This window comes from Pristiophorus japonicus, chromosome 15 (assembly GCF_044704955.1).
Source record: "Pristiophorus japonicus isolate sPriJap1 chromosome 15, sPriJap1.hap1, whole genome shotgun sequence".
NCBI lineage: Eukaryota > Metazoa > Chordata > Chondrichthyes > Pristiophoridae > Pristiophorus > Pristiophorus japonicus.
Genome location: NC_091991.1, coordinates 43011383 through 43031239, shown reverse-complemented (window position 1 = coordinate 43031239; position 19857 = coordinate 43011383). Strand labels below are relative to the sequence as shown.

The 19857-nt window shown below is 43.0% G+C and overlaps 1 protein-coding gene across 9 annotated transcripts in view; it reads left to right on the top strand.

The window, feature by feature from the left end:
- The first annotated feature begins 470 nt into the window (after positions 1 to 470).
- The window catches only part of foxp2 (forkhead box P2), a 906820-nt gene continuing 887433 nt past the window's right edge, over positions 471 to 19857 (top strand). For all 9 annotated transcript variants that reach the window (XM_070900364.1, XM_070900362.1, XM_070900365.1 and 6 more), the window contains exon 1: positions 471 to 647. The gene's annotated coding sequence lies outside the window, so the exon portion shown is untranslated. The remainder of the gene's footprint in view (positions 648 to 19857) is intronic.

Sequence of the window (19857 nt, the reverse complement as noted above, 5' to 3'; positions counted from 1 at the left end):
TCTCGCTTTGCACACAAGCCCAACGTGTGGCGGCGGATGGAAGCCCGGGTTCGAGGAGAGCCAGGGGGGCGGGGGAGATATCACAAAATAAAGACACTGAAGTCTTTTGTTTACATAGCAGGTGGATGTGACGTCACCTGGACGCTGCACCGCAAGAACCCAAAAAAAATAACATGCCAAATCCGCCGAAACCTTTCACTTTGTAGTCCGCTGCAACTCGAGTGCTGCAAATGAATTTTTTTGAAAAGAAAAAAATGCAACCCAACCCAACCAGTGATTGAAAGTGCAGCCCCCTTTTGCACGCACGAGATTCTGCCATGTGAGGAAATGTGTCAGGCACAAGCAGGTGCGAGGTGATTGTGTTTGAGGGGGGGGGGGGGTGCAGAAGCAAAAACATTTGAGTGAAGTGGGAGCGCGTGCAGCTGGAGCCCGGACAGCGCGAGCGGGCGGAGTGATCTCCGGTCTCTTTATTTATACTGGGGCTTGTTGTTGAATAGAAATTGTGGTTCCTCCCACTCGTACACAATCAGTCTTTTTTTAAAAAACAATGTGCACTTGCAAAATTAAATTAAAAGTGGACTGAAGAATTATTTCATCTTGTAGCACGTCGCTCTCTCTCTCTCCGAATTGCGCCGCTTTCACTTGTGGTAAGTTTTGTCTTTAAGTTTTTTTTAAACTGAAACTCAAGGGAAAAAGTTCAGTGATAAAGCCTTCCAAGGTTGCGATCCCCCCCCACACTCCTTCGTTGGTTTTATTATGGAAAGTGTTGCACGGAATGCGATTTTTAAAAATTTCATCTCCATCGCGAGCTTGTGTTTTTAAAAGGGAGTCCTGTCGCTCTCAGGGTTTCTCATAAACGTGACCGTCCCCCTTCCACACAAGCAATGCATTTAAAGAAATATGTAACGCCGTGTTATTTCTCCAGCTGAGTTCCTCACCAGCCAGACACTTGTATGATCCAAAGTGGGCCGAAACCATTCTTGTCAAGAAAGGGTAACTTTTTATAAAGTTTTCGCAAAACCTGCTGAAAGCAAACTAACGCAATTTTAGTGGGCGAATGCATTCATTGTATTGATTTTAAGCTTGCTCATTTTTTTTATTCCCAAAAGATGAATTATTAACGAGCGTGGGTGTTTGTTGACATTCTCAGTCATCGGAAAACAGGAGTAAGTTGTAAGAGAAAGACAATTGCAATTCTTGATGAGAACTTTCCTTCAGAAACCTCTTGGTGTCTTACACTGAAGCTAATTAAAGAACTTCCCCGCCCCCTTTCCAAAAATATTGCAATTATTGACATTGTGTATGGTTTAACTGAGAAGTTAGGTTCACCGGATCGATGAGTGGGCACTTGTCCGAGAAACTCCATTGTAAAGTTTATTAAGTATAGCTGATTTGAAAAGTTGACATTGATAGACGTTAAGTGGACATTAAAATTGAAAGACGTTAGTGGCTACCTCCTGGGGAAATCAGAATTTATTTACAAACATAACTTTTTTGAGTGGAGAATATTGTGGTTCAATGCCTTTCCAAATGAACACTATGCATGCTTTAGGGATCTAATATATTTTTGCGTTCTCAAAATCTATGTGAAGTATCACCCTGGCTATTAGAAGTTAAGTTAAGTGAAGGGAGAGGAAATTAAAGGATTTTTTTTGCAAATTTGGTGGAATATTTATGCACTCGCAACACAACTTTCCATAACTCTCAGTTGCCAACTTTCATGGGTAATCCACCTGTTACATGTATCTTTTTAAAAAAAAAACGTGGGAATATTTTGTCTTGTAGCAATACTCCACTTGGTCAAGTTGGGCTATCTGGCATTCGCTCTATAAAAGCCTGGAATTCGACATCGCTAAAAACCTGCCGGTGCCACCTTAGGACAGTGTTAACGACCGCCGAAATTGATGGCTCTGGCAGGACTGGTAAATTGGCGTTGGTGGCTAATTAGTATTATCGCAGCGATAAACTTGCTTTGCAAGGTCGTTTTAGTGGCGTTAGTTCCGGGAGGAGGCCCAATGTAGCGTGGCCGTAGTGTCATTGCAGCAAGAACAGCCTGTTCTTAAAGCAAGACTGTTCAGAAAGCAGTGCGGCCCCTTAAAGGGGAACTGCCTTCTGAAATGAAAAAAGTCATGTAAAAATAGGCAATTTTTAGCCCTTGGAGTTCAACAAGTTTATGAAAAAAATGTAAAATAATTCCCAAATTGGTGCTGAATTGCCTTCTGCACCTAAAAAAAAGTGTTTAAAGTAAATGGCTCAGCAAGCTAGGGAAGGGATATCCAGGGTCTCTCAGGCAGCACTCCAGCTTTGTGGAGGGTGATAACACTGCAAGAGAGGTCCTTTACCAACATGGGCCAGGAAGCCCCCCAGCAAGAAGGATGTGGGAACAGATTACCGAGGCCATCACTGCCAGTAGTGTTGTTCCTGTAACCTGGCTCCAGTGCCATAACATGACCTCAGACCAGTGGTCAACGTCAGTGAATGCATCTTCAAAAACCATCTACTACCAACTGCACCACTAGCCTCATACACTTCTCAATGCATGATTCCCCTGCCCAATCACTCTCCTCCCAATAGTCTGTACCAAACACAAGGCACACCTCCATTCCTAGTTTCGCCTCCCCTCCTTGGAGGAGACGGTGCTGGCCATTCTTGGCAGGGGCATGGCTGAGCTCTTGGCCAGCAGCAGGACTGAAAGGATATAAGATGCTGAAATCCACGTATGTTATCATCCTTCTCGCATACACCTCTTGCTTTCCGGCCCTCCCCTTACCACAACTTCATCCTTGTGCCTTCCTCATTTCACACACTGAAGAAATGCAGCCTGCCCAGCCACTTATTGACAGAGGAGAGTGAAAAAGAAAAAACACCATCATTCAATTTCACGCTCCCAGCCAACAGCTCCTCGAGGTCGACTAGCACGGCCATTTGCAGTGTCCCCCCACTGAAAGTCAGCAGCCTTCTGCAAGCCATGCTGCAGCCACTGGGGTAGCACTGCATGACTTCAATAGGATAGGCAAAGGCACACACAAGACAGTCACTAAGGGATGGGTAAGTGTGATGAGTTGATTTCTTGATGTCATATAGGATGGATAGATGTTTAAAGTTGGGTTGGAAAGTTTGCTTTGTGGTGGCCTTTATTTCAGCATTGTGGCCAAGAGGACGCTGTGATGGTCAGTAATAGAGAGAAGTTAAAGTGTGGGACAAATGTTGAAAGGGGAATTGAAGTTGTGGTCACTGGTACCACAGGTGAGTGATTCTGTCCTGAATATCCTGGCCAGAAAGGGGCTGTCTGGGTTGCTTTCTCTTCTTCTGCATCTTCCTCTTCCCTCTGTGAGCAGATGCTATAAATCTAAAATAAAAGCATAAAATGCAAGAAATACTCAGCAGGTCAGACAGCATCTTGACCTGAGACGTGAACTCCGTATCTCTGACCTGCTGAGCATTTCCAGCTTTTTCTGTCTTCTCGGAGGCCTTCATTTGTCATCTGAGGCCTTGCAAGCATCCAGCAGCATTCCCTGCACGCTTTTTAAAAAAAAAAACTTTTAACACGTATTGTACGAAGCCATTATTTCAATAAAAGTAAAAAAATCTCATCCAGAAGCTTTAATGCAAACTTACTTGAACAATGTGTTCCCTTTTTAGAAGTACTGACGGTGTCTCTGTCAGTCTTCTGCATGCACACTTTTCAGAGCGAGGTTCAAGTTCAGCGCTAAACTCAGCACTAAGGTCCAAATTTGCAGAACGTGATGTTAAGATGGCGTTGCATGCTGACTGATACGCTCTCCATAGTTGCATCTCCAGGGCCAATGAAGCGCTATGGCCCTCACCAAATTGGCAGCTGCTGAGTCTCGCGCCAGAGAAGGGCGTTACAGTGGTGGCTGCCATTTTTCACCAGGATTGTGGCACTCTCCTCCCAATAGTCTGTACCAAACACAAAGCACACCTCCATTCCTAGTTTCACCTCACCTCCTAATAGTCTGTACCAAACACAAGGCACACCTCCATTCCTGGTTTCACCTCACCTCCTTGGAGGAGACGGTGCTGGCCATTCTTGGCAGGGGCATGATCTTACTGACCGATGCACAGCTGTAAACCAAATTATTTATGTATTTGTAGGGTGTGAAGTTTGGCTCTTTCAAAATTTGAGGCAATCAAAAAACATTTGAACAGACTGCCTTTTAAGTATTCTTCTGAAAAGCAGTTTTTACAAGTGCTTGTAGTGACCATGTTGATTCCTTTTTAATATAAATACCTCAAGTTGAACAATTTTCAAAACTAATCACTATACTTACAGTATTTAAAAATGTGTCCAAATATGCACTTTCACTCTCCTGTCACCCCGCCCCCCCCCCCACCCTACTTCAGCCCACATGAGGGAGGGGGTGCCTCAGCTTTGCACATTGCTTGGTTTTTGGAGCTTTGACCTGGACCTTCCCATGATTGTTTTCTGTGTCTGCCGTTCAGTGCCTTTGTTGTTGGTACTGTACGAGGACACCAGATTATTGTCCCTCGCTGCCAGTTTGGTTATGGGCAATCCTTCCACCCCTCCACCCACCCTGCCCCATCCTTGCAGCAACTCTCAATGCTTCACTAACAGGAGCTTGAGGTGGATAGCATCCATTATCAATCCCCCAAAACATTTTCATTGAGCAAAGAAACTTTTCTTTTATGCCTGCAATTTATATTTTTGAAGCAGCTGAGCATTTTTACTACCTCTCTCTGAGCTGCTCAACTGCTCTAAACTCAAATAGACTGAAATACTGATGCCAGAAGATAATTGCATTCATTTTGCATAAGAACATAAGAAATAGGAGCAGGAGTATGCCATTTGGCCCCTCGAGCCTGCTCCGCCATTTAATAAGATCATGGCTGATCTGACCATGGACTCAGCTCCACTTCCAAGCCTGCTCCCCATAATGCTTTATTCCCTTATCACTCAAAAATCTGTCTATCTCCACCTTAAATATATTCAATGACCCAGCCTCCACAGCTCTCTAGGGCAGAGAATTCCATAGATTTACAACCCTCCTGAGAGAAGAAATTCCTCCACATCTCAATTTTACATGGGCAGCCCCATATTCTGAGACTATGTGCCCTAGTTTTAGTTTCCCCAATGAATGGAAATATCCTCTCTGCATCCACCTTGTTGAAACCCTTCATTATCTTTATATGTTTCAATAAGATCACCTCTCATTCTTCTGAACTCCAATGTGTATAGGCTCAACCTATCCTCATAAGTCAATTCCCTCATCTCCGGAATCAACCTAGTGAACCTTCTCTTAACAGCCTCCAATGCAAGTATATCCTTCCTTAAATACGGAGACCAAAACTGTGCACAGTACTCTAGGTGTAGCCTTACCAATACCCTGTACAGTTAGTTGCAGCAGGACTTCTAAGCTTTTATACTATTTCCCCTTTGCAAAAAAGGCCAACATTCCATTTACCTTCTTGATTACTTGCTGTACCTGCATACTAAATATTTGTGTTTCATGCACAAGGACCCCTAGGTCCCTCTGTACTGCAGCACTTTGCAATTTTTCTCCATTTAAATTAGAATTTGCTTTTCTATGTTTACTGCCAAATTGGATAACCTCACATTTTCCCACATTATACTCCATCTGCCAAATCTTTGCCCACTCACTTAGCCTTTTATATCCCTTTGCAGATTTTTTGTGTCCTCACAATTTGCTTTCCCACCCATCTTTGTATCATCAGCAAACTTGGTTACATTACACTCTGTCCCTTCATCCAAGTCATTAATATAGCCTGTAAATAGTTGACGCCCCAGCACCGATCCCTGTGGCACCCCACTAGTTACTGTTTGCCAACCGGAAAATGACCCATTTACGCCGACTCTCTGTTTTCTGTTAGTGAGTCAATCCTCTATCCATGTTAATATATTACCTCCAACCCTGTGAACTTTTATCTTGTGCAGTAACCTTTTATGTGGCACCTTATCAAATGCTTTCTGGAAATCCAAATACACCACATCCACTGGTTCCCACATACCCTGCTTGTTACATTCTCAAAGAACTCCAGCAAATTTGTCAAACATGATTTCCCTTTCCTAAAACCATGCTGACTCTTTTTTTTTAAATTTTAACTGGTATGAAACATATTTAATATTTACAGTGGGAAAAATCCTGCATTCATATAGCGTATTTCTCATCCTGAGGTTCTAAAAGCATTTTACACTTCAAAAGTAACATTAACTGTGGTCACTTATTTTGCAGGCAAACATGCAGCTAATTTGCGTGCACAAGTGATCAGTTAATCTGTTTTTTGTGGTGTTGGTTGATGACAATGTTAACCAGGATACTGGAAGAACTCTGCTGCTCTTCTACAAAAAGAAGCCATGGCATCTTTTGCATCCACCCAAGCAGGCAGAAAGGGCCTCCGTTTATTGTTTCCTTCGAAAGATAGCACCTCTGACAATACAGTGTTCCCTCAGAACTACACAGAAATGTCATCCTAGATCATGTATGCAAGTCCTGACTTAAAGCCTAACGCGCTACCACTGAGCCAATGCTGACACCTAGTTTTTACATACCCTCTGTCCGTGCTCCACTCCATTGGATGTCCATTCATCAGTACATTGACTTCAAAGTTATTGTTCTCCTCTCTAAGACCCTTCACGGCCTAATTTTTCCCTTTATGATGTCCATCCATTGCACCTTCCAACCGTCCAGTCTTTCTTCCCCCCCCCCCCCCGACCTCCCCAACCTTCAGCCATCTCTTCCTCACACTCTGGAACTCTCATCCTAACCCAATCTACCTTGCTACATCTTTTCCAACTTTTTGAAAACCTCCTTAAAACTTGCCCCTTCAATATTGCTTTTAGCCACCTTCCCTAATATTTCTCCTCCTCCTGCTCAAGCCTGATCCTTAACTCTGAAATACCTTGAGATGCATTACTGTGTTAGTTGTTTAACAAAATCCTTTTATTGTGCAAGTATACTACACCTTGAATGCTCCCAAATTTCATTAACCTTTAACTGCCCAATACCCAACCTTCCTGCACATTCTTCCACTACTACCACACTCTAGTCCATCCAGGTTCCCCCATACTCTGACACCCCAACACACGCAACAGCATAACCTTCAACTCACCATGACTAATGCCATTGGAAATCCACTGGGAGTCATAATAATGCTTAACAGATTCAGACAATGACCTGGAGTACATCCAGCTTTGAAACTGCTCCCTCAACATATTTATAAAAGTAAAGGCTCTGAATCAATTCTCATTCTTGTATCTGATATGGCTATATGACATTTTCTGTCTAGCAATAAAACATAACTTTGGAAAATTTATCAAAATTGGTTACTCTTGTGCTACTGTGTTTCTGATCAAACATGGCAATTGGAGGATCCGATCTGGCAACAAGGCCAGGAGGCCCAAAAGAGTAAGGGGCACCACTATTCTGCAGAATCCAATGGATCCCTAATGGAAGAGCCTTCAACTGGCAAGCATTATTGTTGTTGTCGGCCTCTCAAGGTTTCCAGCAGCTGCTGTATTTGTGCCCATGGATTTGGGTGCATGTTCTTGCCAAGGGGCAGGCCTATGCCTGTGGAATGTGTTGTGACCTGAACACACAAATACAGGCCAGTTCAGTTCGTCCTGGACAGAATGCATTTGGGTGTGTTCCATATGATGATGGGGGTGGGGTGGGGGGGGGGGGGGGCGGTGGAAGGGGAAGAGGAATATTATGGCCATGGTGTCTTTCAGTTACATGTTAAACTTCTAAAACTTCATGGTGTAATTAATTGTTGGGTTCCTTTTAAAAAGCCTCTTCAAAAAACCCCAGTGAGGGACATCACCAATTTACCACAATATTTCAGTTCTGTACACACAACACAAGTGCAGTATCGTCTAAAAGATTTCCTGAAACTCATGCCTGACCGATTTGTGCTAAGATCATTTTGGACTGATCTGGGTACACATTTGTATTGCAAATGTCACCACACCACTATTGTACATTATATTGATGGGATTTTGACTTTAGTTTGATTGGGAATTGAACGCTTTCATAGGCTTGATTCACATTTATCTTGGAGTCCAATCAAAATTAACTTAGCACCACAAATAAGTACTTTTAAAAATAAATTCTGCTACCTTCTCCATTGACTTTGTTCTTGAGTTGTAAATGAAATGTCATTGGATCAGTTTGGAAATATTTAGATTAAACCAAAATACTAGACCAACGACATACTGAAATTAGGAAAATGTAAGGTTTTGAGTGTTGAATAGAGAACAACACCTAATTTTTTTTCTTGCTGAAAAACCAAAGTGAAGAGCCAAGACCCACAGTCCCGACACCACCAAAACTGAAAAGAGTAAAAGGGAAAATAAGGTAAAGTGGAAAATTGTAATTGGGTGATTTCAAGCTGGGGTTTAAAATATTACAGTAGTACAGAAATGCTGAGGGAAGTAAGGAGATCCACAGTTCTGAGATCCCGAGGAAGAATGAATTGGAGCAGAGATTGTTCAATCAGCCTTCATTTCAACTTGATGAAGATGTAAGATGGTGTATTTGCTGCTTAGTGGGGGGAGGAAAAAGTGATAAAAGTTTAGAGGAGCACTGACGATAATGGGAGGCTGGGAGCAAGAGGGGAATCATTTCTCAGATGATCTTTTTGTAAGTCATTTTGGGTGTTAGAAGAGCCTTCCTACATATTGGAATGGTGGTCATATTTTGGACATACTTTAGCTTTTATATAGAGTTTAAAGTATTTGAAAGGGAAAATAATTGTTTAGCATAAGGAAGAAATTCAGTTTCTTGAAGCAACAATGGAGAACTTGTGGGTTCTAGGAGAGATTGACACCAGGAGTATCCATCGACAGAGAAGGACCAAATGTTAAGAGATGATGGTTGTTGGCCAGACTTGTGAATGACCTGAAGAAACTGTGCACTGGTAGTAAAAGACTGAAAGCAACAATGGGATAGATTTTCATCTTCACCATTGTGGAGGTAGTTTGGCGTAGCAGGTCGCTCTTCCTTACAGAATCTGCCTTCTTTTCATTCCATTAATTTTGATGGAATGGAAATCAGATCTGTTTTATAAAGAACTGGCAAATCACACTGCCAGATCACTGCCCAGTGGTAATGTATAAAATCTACCCCCATATTTTCATTGCCCTATTAAAGGGCATGGAGAAAGAAAGGTACAGCAATTCAACCATTTCACTGAGAGGAAAAGAGATTGTGGTGTGCAGAGAGTGTGCAGCTGAAGGAAGAACAGCAAATATCTAGAATCATCAGCAAAAGCTATCCGGCACCTGTTTTCAAAGTTTAGGCAGTGAAAACTTACTCCAAACTAACTTAGAATGGAGTAAGTGAAGATTTTTGTATGCTCAAAAAAATCTTGCCTACACTTCACAAATCAGGCGTAGGTTACAAATTAGGCGTAGGGAATGAGGGGGGGCGGGGTGTGTGGGGAAGGGAAGTAATTAAATTCTACAATCATTCAGCATTCATACTTATACAAATAAAGATCCAACCTGAATAAAAATGTATAAACAAAGCAAAGATTAAATATTCCATATTACCTGTGTGAAGCAGCAGCAGCCTTCAAGCTGCTGTGTTTCAGGCAGGCCTTCCATGTTGGAGACAGGGGTGGTGTCAGTGTCTCGACAGCAGCCCAACAGTGGCAATAAGCTGCCTTCGAGCTGTGGTGCTTCAGGCAGGCTTTCCTTCCATCAGGGGCTGGACGGCAGCCGAAGAAACAACAAGCAGCCTTCGAGCTGCAAAGGGGAGTGAGGCCATTCGGCCACGGGATAGGGACATCGTCAGTGACTGGACAGCAGGCAAAGACACAGCAATCAAGCAGCCTTCGAGCTGTGAGGGGGACTGAGGCCATTTGGACAGGGAGAGGCAGCCACATAGACAGTTTTAAACTTAAATTTGCAGAATGGGTGCTGCATTGTCAACACCACGTATTATGCAATGGTTTGCCATCAATTCACTGCATAGGAGAGAATTGATTAGAGCTCACCGCACCAGGAATGTCATAGCCCGTAGGTTGATGGGCAGGGGACCTTACCCACGTCGACACTATCAAGCCAGGCGCTCGTACCTGGACATGAGCGAGGCTGCTTGTGTCAAAAGGCTGCGTTTCTGCAGAGAAGTTGTCGCTGAGATCTGTGATATGCTGAGAGCAGATTTTGCAGCCCAGAAGCAGAACGCCAACTGCCCTGTCTGTTGCAGTGAAGGTAACAGCTGCATTTTCTTTCTATGCCTCGGGATCGTTTCAGGCTACAACTGGAGTTGTGTGTGCCATCTCTCAACGTACAATACATGGCTGCATTTACCAGGTCACGGCTGCACTGTATGCGCAAAGGAATGACTTCATCAATTTCCCAATGACCGCACAAGCGATCCATGAGAGGGCTGTGGGTTTCTTCAGGATTGCCGCTTCCCAAAGGTACAGGCAGCATTGATTGTACCCACATAGCCTTGCGAGCAGCTGTGGAGGATTCTGAGCAGTACTGAAATAGGAAAGGTTTCCACACTATCAATGTGCAGCTTGTGTGTGACAACAAGCAGCGCATCATGTCAGTCGATGCGAGATACCCTGGCAGCACTCACGATGCGTTCGTCCTACGCGACAGCGTTATATCTGACATGTTTCAGCAGCAGCCAGAAGGGCAGAGCTGCCTACTGGGAGACAAAGGATACGGCCTGACCACCTGGCTCATGACGCCCCTACGCATGACACTGGCAGAAGCTGACCGTCAATACAACATGGCGCACATTGCGACGCGCAGCATCATTGAGAGGACCATTGGCACATTGAAACAGCGATTCCGATGCTTGGACCATTCTGAAGGACACTTGCTATACTCTCCTCAGATTGTCGGTCACTTCACTGTTGTGTGTTGCATGCTTCATAACTTAGCCATCATGAGGCAGCAGGAGCTGGTAGTGGAACCAGAAGACCTACGTGAGGGTCCAGTCCATGATAATATTACGGAACAGCAGGATGTGGATGATGACGACAATCAGGAAAGCATGCAAGTGACTGATGCCGGAGCACGAGGTCGGAGGAGGGCCGTCCATCGTGCCCCTTTAACGATTGCTCGAGCCTTGCGCCAGCAGCTCATCTGTGAACACTTCAACTACTGATGCCTGAAGGCTCTGCGACCACTGTTGCACATGGACATGTTTATTTTTTGCAGTTGTTCCTACGTTGTGTTGTGTTAATGGAACATGAAACCGTTTTAATGAAAAAATATTTTATTGAAAAGTTAACGTCACTGTAATAAAATATTTATCAAACTATACTTTTTAATATGACTCTTGAATATCACTTATAAACTTGTAAAGTTACAAAACAATCTCAATGTGAAAAATCTTACACTCTTAAGATCATTTAAACTTCAAGATCACTTCTTCGATGCAAAATTAAATAAGTTACAGAATGTGAGAGCATTTACACTATAAGATCACTTGAAAACCCTGAGATCACTTAAGTTGTAAAGTTACAAAACAATTTCAATTTGAAAAATGCTACTACAGCTACATCAAGAACAAGAACAAAAGCAGCAAAGAAAGGCTGCAACCATGTCTCATCCATAATCTCAGTGAATGTTCACTTCTTCATGGGGGTGTCATTTGATTGGCCGGGCTGTGTGCCCTTATTATTGTAGCAGCTACCTCACCCAGGCCCACCTGATGGCCTGTGCCGTCATTTGCATGCCCTCCCTGACGGCCTGTGCCGTCGATTGCACTCCCTCGGACATTCCCTCCCTAAGTTCCCGTGTCATTACTGCTATTTCTCCCATCAGGACCGTCAACTCTTCATCCACTGCACTGACTCCACCGATGAGCGATCGGGTAAGCTCATTGGTCTCCATACCCAATGCCACAACCTGAGCCGCATCTGTTGCACGCTGCATCTCAGAAGAGCGTGTCTCCAATCTCCATCTCCTCTGCCTGGGTCTGCCTCGTGGCACCACTACACTGGGAGGTGCGGGCACGGACTGTGGGACGCTCTGTGTTCCAGACGGCAGTACTAGAGAGGGAGGCTCGGGCTGGGATGGTGGGATGCTCGGTGTTCCAGACGATAGCACTTGAGTGCGAGCCGGGGGCTGGGATGGTGGGTGAATGGGTGTAAACTGCTCCATGATATCAGCAGCAGCACTGGGACCCGCAACATCAGAATCAAAACCATAGAAGGTGGAACCAGAACCTATGCGAGTGGGAGGCGCAGGCTCGGACGGTAGTGCACTGACTGTAGAATGCTGCATTATACCAGCAGCACCACTGGGACCTGCATCATCGAAATCAAAACCATGGAAGGTAGAACTAAAACCTATGCTAGGGGTTGAAACTCTGATGCCTCTTGAAGGGGACTCATAAACATTAATTTGGAAGCGCTCCCCTGCAGAAATTTCAGTCATCGCTGCCATCATCCAGTCTGGTTCGTCCGCATCTGGCTGTACTGGTTCTTATTCTGTATCCTCAGGGTTGGCAGCAGCAGCATCAGCATCATCATCAACATCATCATCATCATCATGTTCTGCAAAATACATCAGAACAGTCAAATGTTTAACAGCAAGGGAGGGGGCCGGATGGGTGGCATGAGTACTTTCACACAGCAGGCTCGGCAGCAGGTTGATTTAAAGGGCCGCGATGCATTTTCAGGACTTACCCTCTTCCTCGCGTGCGGGCCCAGCTTGTGCAGTACTGATTGCTTTTCTCCATGTACGACTCATCATAGCAGCTACCCTTTGTTCCAAGGGTGTCAGTGGATGCAGATTGGGCACGCCTCATCCTGTCCGAGTTGCCTCTCTTTTGTTGTGGTCCAATTTTTTCTGCAAAGAGTAAAATATAACTTTTTAGAGTGTGTCAGTCTGCAAGGTGGGACATACAGATAGCCAAGTTACAATTACGATTACGTTAAAAATGGAAAATATTACTTACACTAACTACTTGACCAAGGTCGTGCCATTTCTTTTTACACTGGCTTCCAGATCTCCTGGTATGCACCACTGCGCAGTAATCTTCTGCAACTTGGTTCCAGCGTTTCTTCATTTCTTTTGGTGGCACTTTTATGTTGCTGGTATCTAGCTCCTGCCATCTCTGCTCATTTACATTGACTAATATCTCCACTTCCTCATGCAAGAAATTCTTTGTTCTTGGTGGACGTTGATCCATTGCAAAGTTGAATTGGCACTCTTATTTCTCAAAACACACAGTCCTTAATTTGCATGCACCAATGCAGCACCTGTTCTGCAAGTTTAGCAGTGAAAAGCTGCACTCACTGATTTCAGCAGGTGATTTATTCAACAGTGCTGCTAAAAGCACTCTCACACACAAAAATATCACTAAAATTAAATCACAAGCCTTTCCAGGGGTCCACGAGACAAATCTTCACTTTTCCTCTAGTCCCTTTAAAAATGGCCGAGTGCCAATATTTATTTCCCACTGCGCGCATGCTCCAACGCGCATGCGCAGGGTTGCCGGCATGACGTTGCCTTATTTAAATTAGGCCCGCCCCCCACTGCTTGTAGAATCGGCGCGAGTGCCTGGCTCCGCCCCCCGCTGTTCTGTGCGCACCGTGCCAAGCTGCTGAAGACCTCCGAGGAGTCGGAGAATATCGGAGTTTTTTTTCGGCGCACTTTCGAGGCGCACATTTTAGGCGTGGCCCGAAACTTGGGCCCTTTGTATCATCAGCAAATTTGGCTACTTTACACTCAGTCCCTTCATCCAAGTCATGAATATAGATTGGAAATAGTTGTGGTCCCAGCACTGATCCCTGTGGCACCCTACTAGTTACAGTTTGCCAATCCATTTATCCCGACTCTCTGTTTTCTGTTAGTTAGCCAGCCAGTCCTCTATCCATGCTATTAGCCCCAACTCCATGAGCTCTTGTCTTAAGCAGTAACCTTTTATGTGGCACTTTATCGAATGCCTTCTGGAAATCCAAATACACGACATCCACTGGTTCCCCTTTATCCACCCTGCTTGTTACATCCTCAAAGAACTCCAGCAAATTTGTCAAACATGATTTCCCTTTCATAAAACCATGCTGACTCTGCTTCACCATATTATGATTTTCTAAATGTCCTGCTACTGCTTCCTTAATAATGGACTCTAGCATTTTCCCAATAACAGATATTGGGCTAACTAGTCTATAGATTCCTGCTTTCTGTCTCCCTCCTTTCAAAAAAAGTAATTGGAAAAAGAACCAGAGGTGACATGAAGAAAATCTTTTTTATGCAATGAATGGATAGGATTTGGATGCACTGTCTGATTTGGTAGCGGATACAGCTTCAATAGTAGCCTTTAAAACAGAATTGGATAAATACTTGAAGGAGAAAAAAATTACAGGGCTATGGGGCAAGAGCGGCGTAGTGGGACTAACTGCATTGCTCTTCGAAAGAACTGCGCAGACTCCCATGGGTCAAATGGCCTCCTTCTGTGCTATACTATCTATGATTCTAAGCAAATGCATACGACGGGTAAGTTTGAAGGTACTTGACCATATTGGGATGGGCACAATTATAACAAGATGGGAGGGATTCATTCATGATCGGATGTCTTATAGGAGTCCAGAAAGCAAAAGATCCAACACACCTGGTGGGGATAAAACTTGATGTCAGTCGCAAAAAAAGAATAGATGGAGGCTCTTTAGGAAGGCCATTGAAATTAGAGTAAGAAGAGAAAAGTGAATCATAAATGTCAGCTATCTCTTGAGAATAGGAAGCAACTGTACCAATTGGAAGGAGAATTCTTAGACATTATTAGAGATAGTTTAGGCAAGCAACCAAGAAGAACAGCTGTTGAGAGGAGCAGAAAGATAGCAGTTGACACTTGCTTTCATTAAAGTTGTCTTTGTTAGCTCTACCAGTGGATTTACTGAGGCTATGAGCAAGGATAAAATTGGCTAGGGATACATCAGACTGATCAAGATGCCAAGTACAATAGGCAGAATTTTTGTGAGGGATAGCAGAATGGCAAGCATAATTGAACCAAGATATAGTACTAGATATGAAAGAAGTGTAACAGTGCGGTAGAAAATCTTCCATGTAAGCAAGAATAATGTCAATTACTTCACTGGCACAGTTAGAAGAATCCAAAGAATAAGAGTAGAGTTGGACCACTGAAATGAATCAAATAATTCTCAAAGACCATCCTAGTTGGCAATTGTGCTGAACTATAAGACCAGACTTTTTTTGAGAGAGATTTTGCAAGAGGCAGATAATGAGACAATGATCAAAACAATCTACAGTTAAGATATTCGGCCTGAATTTGCAGTCGGAGGCTTTCCATGGGTGGATGCCTCCGACCGGCAAAAAATCTACGAACCTACCTTCTGCCTTGGGATCCCCGGAGACTTGCACTCCTGGGCCTCCATGCGCAGACATGCGTAGAGGCCCACGTTTCCAAGGGGTACATGTGTTTTGCAAGCGCCCTTGGGATCACATGGGCCGGCCCAACCAATGAAAGAAGGGAATCCCCGGATCGCATAAACAAATTTACAAATATTTTTTTTTAATGACATATTTAAAATTTATTAAAATAAATATAATTAAATATTTAAAACAATTTTTTGAAAAGTATATAAATGTAAAGGGGCTAAAATTAACCTTACCTTACTTTACACGTTTTAATGTTTAAATGGAAAAAAAAATATTTAAAAAAAGCTTTTGCTGCTAAAAGCAGGCCTTACCAGGCATAAGAATTTCACGGGCATTAGCTGGGCAGACGTTGAGCAATTAACCCAATTCTCTGTCCACGAATGCCCTTCTTCCGTGGATGCGTTGAATTCTTGACCGATTGCAAGTTCCAGTTTTAGTGCATGCACAGCGCATGCCTAAACCCGGAACTTGCATGGCCCCTACAGGCCCGTGTGCACCTCATATGTACCCATAGGGGCCGCAAATGATGGCCCTTTAGCTCAACTCGCAAGCATTTCTATTAAGCAGGATTAAGAAACTGATGGCGGGGGGGATGAGGGGCGGGTTGGACTTTAGAAGAGTTTGCAGAGATGGCTGCGACTTTTTGTTTTCTAAGCAAGAGCTGTGTGTAGATTTTTGTGTTGCTTGAGAAGGAAAATAAAGCCACTTGGGTGCTGTTGTATAGCAGGCCTGCCAATGCAAAAACATGAGACGGAGTCATGCATATGGGGAATTTGTGATAGACTTGTATTGGTCCTGTATTATAGATTTGTCTGAGGTTGATAAATCTGGGAAATTTTATTTATATTTTGGGGGAGACCCTATTCATGGAGAAGGCAAACCACTTGTTTAGCTGAAAAGGTGACATATCTGACTGCAGTACCAAGGACCATTTACACTGGCGGTATCTTTTCCAACAACATCTGTCCTGTCAATTACATTGGTGCTTCAGCCCCTTGACATAGTGATTCAACAACTGACATAGCAATTGGATGGAGATAAACTGGCACAAAATCAATAGTTAGTAGAAAATAATTAATTTTAGGAGAAACAGTCTGCCAGCCTAAGATTAGAGACCAAGCACAGGTTAATGCAGATGTTACCAGTGAGGGTAGTCAACAGACTTTAGAAGCAGCATAAGAAATATTAAGTATTTGATCAAAATGTGCAATATATATGTCATTTAACATGCTACAAATGCACAAGTTGAGCGGTATGATGAGTGGAAAGGAAAATACTTTTGCTCTGACATTGGTAGGCTTTCTTGATCTGGGAGTAAGCCAGTTATTTAAAGTTGTGATGAGCAAGTTTAACATTTTGTGAGTAGTATTTTGCTAATAGTGACAAACAGAATTTGAATGCAATAAATACTGGGCAGTTTTTCCCTTGTTTGGATGACATTGACAGATTTGGAACATTGAATTCGTGGTGGAAAAACATGATATATTGCTGTTATGGGCAGATTTAAAATATGCTCTCATTTTTCATCTGATATTTAAAAATGGCTAGAAGATAAAAACAGAGTAACAGGAGTAGGCCATTCAGCCCGACAAGCCATTTCCATAAACAGAAAACTAATTTCTAAGTGACAGCAAGTAAAATCACAAAGGCAATGGGAGGCTAATTACTATCAGCCTTTCTTTGTAGTGTGCTATGTATTATCAATAATGTCACCATGTGTTTGTTTATATTAGACATGGAAATTATTAAGTATTTGCACATTGAACAGACTTCATGATGTTAAATGAAACATGCATATATATTGGTCAGTTTCCTGAAATAGGTGGACAGTGCAAACATGAATGTGGCTGCTGTAACTACTCATGACCACCTCACCATCCCTTGTAGATGCTTCTCAGTGACTTTTCTAGGTTACTGGTTCTTCTCTCAGCAAATTTAAGGCAAAAATAAAGTGAAGAGGGGAAAAATGTAACTGTACATAAAATCTAGTGTTTTGGTATTTAGTCATCTTGGGGTTGGAGAGTGGGGGGAAGGGATGTGAGGGAGAGGAGCTCAGTTATAACGAGTAAGGAACTTTCAAGGCAACATGGCTAGACTATTGTGTTGGAATTTTAGCAGTGGAATTGATCAGTTTGCATATAATCGTCAACTCTTTGGACCCAATTTTGGCCAAAGACTTGCATCAATTTTTTTGGAGTAAGTTGTTTTTTCTGATGCAAGTTTAAAAAATGTCATTTTCCCCCAAACATTTGCTCCAGAATAAGTCAGTTAAGTATGATTTTTTTTTTTAGTTGTCTTTTTTCAAAAGGGGGCGTTCCCAGACACGAACGCCAGTTTTGGCCATGTATGACACTTTGGCCAGCTAAAACTTACTCCAAATTGACTTAGGTCAGCGTATGTGGCCAGCTCTGAAAAACATTGCGGGCAGTTAAGAATTCGGCGCAGATTTAAAGCACCAAGACTTACAAAGCACAAAAATATGCATTCAATAACAAATTAAAAAAATACAAAGAAGCTGAGAGGACCTGCACCAAGACTTACAAAGCACTAAGCAAAGGCCAAAAAATAATAAGCAATCAATCAATAACAAATAAAAAATAGAAGTCCAACCTTTATGCCAGAATCAAGTTTTTTTTTAAAGTCCTGTCTCCCCCCCCCCCCCCCCGCCAATCAAAACACTCTTTCTCCCTCTTCCCCCGCCCCCCCCCCCCCCCCCCACCCCACAACATATCAAAACTCTCAAGCACAACCATCGATAAATAAAAAATAAAACTGAAATCCTACCTCGGCCCGGGAAGTCAGCGGGCTGGCCGGCCAATGCGGGAGGCCACTTGGTCGGGGATAGGGTGCGGCAAAGATTGGGGTGTCCCTTTGGCCGGGGATATGGGCTGCGAGCATCGGGTCCTGCAGGACACGCAGGGAGGACAGAGGAGCATGTGCGCAGACTTCACTGCGCATGTGCGCAGCTGCCAGCAGTGCTTTCTGCGCTGGGCTGTTGCTCCGCCCCCCACTTCACTAGCTATGCCATGCTGGGACACCGGAGACTCGGCAGAGTGGGCAGGATGGGGCCTTTTTTTTTTTTCCGGCGCCGTTTCCAGCACGCAAAGTCGGCGCATTTAAGTTAAGTGCGCCGAAAAAAGGAGTTGGGGAAAATTGGGCCCATAGTTTCTAAATTGTGTTGCCTTTTGAATTCACATTTTCTGATGCAATTTATGAATTTGGAACCAATTGACAACTTGTATTTTGGAGCTGCAAATAAGAGTTCATTTTTGGCAATTCCCATTTACTACAATGGAGACCAACAGCAATTTGGAACTGTTCTCCATAGTACTAAATATGATTGTTGGTCTGTGACCGCTCAAACGCAGCCTGAGTTTTAAGATGAATTTTGTATATGTTTTAAATCGAAGGACTGCAGTTTCTTTTGTGTTCTTGATGTGATGTTTTACACCTGGGTATTAACTACCAGCTAATGGGAAAATGCTGGTGCAAAAGTTGCAGTGGAATTTATTTGTACAGTGCAATTGATAGGAATTTCCTGTTCTTTGTATTAAAAAAAATTATTTTTGGGATTTGATATGATGAAGTGATTGGACAATGGATGTGTTCATAAGGTCTGTAAAAGTGACTAAAGAACTTGACATTTTGGAGCAACAAAATGATCAAATACGATCTCTAGAATGTTTTGACTTGTTGCACAAGCTTCTCAAATTTGAGCTAAAGTTGAGAGATTTTTTAGATCTGGAAAGTAAGTTCTTTAAAAAGTTTAGCACCAGCCAAATCCTGTGTTACGCTGATATTCTTTCTGGCATCCTTCACTTTTTTACTTGCAATTTTTGTCTTTCCATTTTCATTGTTTCTAAAATTCCTAACTAGTTTCTTCTTTTGTCTCACTTCATTCTGTTTTCATTTCCACTTATTCTCCCAATTTCTATTTTTACGGTTTTGCCTTCTTGCATCTTTGCTATTTGTTTTCCCATACACATGTCTGTATCAATACTTTAATTCATATTGTTTTCTTATGGTCTGTGTCTCTTTTTCATTCAGCTTCTCTTCTCCAATCTCCAATATTCAAGTACGTATTCCTAACCCTCTTGCCTGATCTTGAGAAATATGCAAACCAAGGTCATGCAGCAACATCTCTGTGGTTTCCTGTAGTCTTAGTGCCTTCTCTTTTTTTTTAAATCATACAGCATGTTGCATTTATATAGTACTCCCCACGAACACAAAGCAAGCTTGGTGCATTTTGCAACGTGGTGAACCACAAGTGGTTAGCAAGTAAGAGAGACGAAAGGGAAGAGAGTGATTAGAAGCAAGTGAAAGCCTGTTAAAACAGAAGGGTACATCATATGCATTTGATTGCTGAGAAGGAATATAGGAGTAGGCCATTCAGCCCCTCGAACTTGTCTGCTATTCATTTAGATCATGGCAGATCTGCACCTCCGCTCTATTTACTGTTCTTTGCTCCATATTCCTTGATACTTTTAGCT